We start from the raw sequence: 2,456 nt of genomic DNA, 5'->3' as shown, positions 1-2,456 counted from the left end.
TTAAGTGGTAAAGTACCAACCCAGCATCAGGCCTGACAAATTACAAATGAATGAAGACCCACAAGATACAATGGATGATGCCACGAATGTGTCCTACAGTCCGGTGGAAAAGTAATAAACTCATAGTCCAAATATAAAGCATACACAGAAGTAAAAAACAAAACAAAACAAAACAAAACAAACACAATAAACTTTTCCAACCCTGGACAAACCTAAGTTTCACCTAACCCAAATCACCTAACCAAATTGCAAGTCATTGAAAGAGGAAGTAAAAGGTGGGGTTGTCAGGATGTAAATTCCAACTTCTATTGATATGTAAATCAGCTTCCCTAAACAACCAATCAGAGACACTTCCTTTCCTGGGCCCACCCTCTTTCAGTATAAATAGAGTGGAAGTCTGAGACTCAGGCATTGCTGAAGATCCCTCAGCAGGAGGAGGCTGTTTGGAGCTTGGATACTCCAGGTGAGGATCAGAGTGGGAGAATCTACTCCTCTTTTAATTCTTCTTTCCTTGGTTTGGTGTTGTTGTTGGTGGTGGTGTTTTGTCGGTTGTGGGGATTGAACCCAGTGGTAGGGCAGTGTTGCTGGGCCTCTTTGTGCTCAAGACTGGGCATTATCCCTAGGTCACTTTGTGGACAAGTTTAGTGCTTTACCACTTGAATCACAGCCCACTTGTGATTTTGGAGTGGTAAATAGGAGATAAGAGTCTGTGTCAGGGGGACTTTGGTGCCCAGGCCTGCTTCAAAGCTTGATCCTCATATCCCAATCTCTTGGGTAGCTAGGCTTTTAGGGGTGAGTCACCAGCACCTCATTAGATTCTAGGAATGATGGATCCTGACATTGTCCAGGCCTTCCAGAAGGAACTGAGCTGTGGCATCTGTATGAATACTTTCATAGAGCCAGTCACCCTAGAGTGCGGGCACAGTTTTTGTCGACCTTGTCTCTTCCTTTGCTGGGAAGAGACTCCAGCCAGGTGCCCAGGATGCAAGGGACCCTGCCAGCAGACAAACCTGAAAACCAACGTGGTTCTGAGGAGCCTGGTGGCCATTGCCAGAAGAGCCAGACTCAGGCAGTTCCTGAGCTCTGAGGAATACATGTGTGGGACACACAGGGAGACCAAGCAGATGTTCTGTGAGGTAGACAGGGCCCTGCTCTGTAGGAGCTGCTCCATGTCTCAGGAGCACAGGGCTCACAAACACCATTCTATAGAAAGGGCTGCTGATGTGCAGAGGAAGATGATTTCAAAGCAGATGCATGCTGTATGGGAAAAGACTCAAGAAAACCAGCACAATTTACAGGAGAAGAAGAGACTCACCAACCAATGGATTTATTATGTGAACCTCTACCGAGACATGACTAAGGATGTTTTTAGAATGCTGCAGCTTTTTGTCCAGGAGGAGGAAAGATATCATTCCCAGCTACTGATCAATGAAGGAAGAGCCATGTTACAGCAACTCAGAGAAAGGGAAACCTAAATGCTTCAGAAGAAGCATCAGCTCAGGAATATGTTTCAGGAGCTGATCGAAACATACCAGAAGCCAGATGTGGAACTGCTTCAGGGTGTAGAGTTGACCCTAGAAAGCTGTGTGTCAGTGTTGGTCTTCATGCCACTTCCTCTGAGGCCACAGCTCAGTGCCCCTCCCATGCCTGGAATGAAAGAGAAGTTCAATCAGTACCGGGTGGAGATTGCCTTCAATGAAACTATGGGGAATCAAGGTCCTGGGAGCAGTGTTAGACATGACCATCAATATGCGGTTTTGAATTCTGAAGACTCCCTCCACTTCACTGCTTTTGGATGCCAAGTCTTCAGCTCTGGGAAACATTACTGGGAAGTTAGTGTGGATGAGTCTTCGACCTGGGCCTTGGGAGTTGTTACTGATTCTGTCATAGGGAGCAACCTCAGTGAATCTGAGGACGTTTTCCTCCTTTTGTTTGTGAAAGAGAACACACTTTACACCCTTTTTACCACCTTCCCATTGCTGTCTCAATATGTAGAGAAGCCTCTGGGCCGGGTTGGTTTGTTTCTTGATCTTGAGCATGGCAGTCTGAGTTTTTGGAATGTGGCTAAGTGTTCCCTTATCTGGAGATACCCCAATGATTCTCTCTGATTTCCTGTCAGGCCCCTTTATTCCAGTGGTATCCCGGTGTCTTAAGTGAAGAGACTCTCTATGTGTTGGGAACTCTATGGCAGAGAACCTTTCTCAAATGAAGCAAACCACTAATACTGTACTAATTTAAATTTTTTCATGAAATATGGTGGTAACTATAAAATGTAAAAACCAGTATTAAATGAAGATAAGATAAAGTAGCAACAATGCAACAAGAGAGCAAATAAATATTTTAAAATTGTTATAAAAATAAACCCATGCAAAACTGAGTCCCCAGTGATGGCTTTTCACCCTGAAAGCAGTTGGAGTCCAGAATAACAACAAAAAACAACATTGAATGCAGTGGGC

General features: G+C 44.7%; 1 pseudogene; it reads left to right on the top strand.

Moving 5' to 3' along the window:
- The first annotated feature begins 827 nt into the window (after positions 1-827).
- On the top strand, positions 828-2,108 carry LOC138811455 (tripartite motif-containing protein 43 pseudogene; annotated as a pseudogene).
- The last annotated feature ends 348 nt before the right edge of the window (positions 2,109-2,456 follow it).

Source organism: Dipodomys merriami, unplaced genomic scaffold (assembly GCF_024711535.1).
Source record: "Dipodomys merriami isolate MVZ:Mamm:240054 unplaced genomic scaffold, mDipMer1.0.p SCAF_53, whole genome shotgun sequence".
NCBI classification, from domain to species: Eukaryota; Metazoa; Chordata; class Mammalia; order Rodentia; family Heteromyidae; genus Dipodomys; species Dipodomys merriami.
This window is presented reverse-complemented; position numbering and strand designations above follow the sequence as displayed.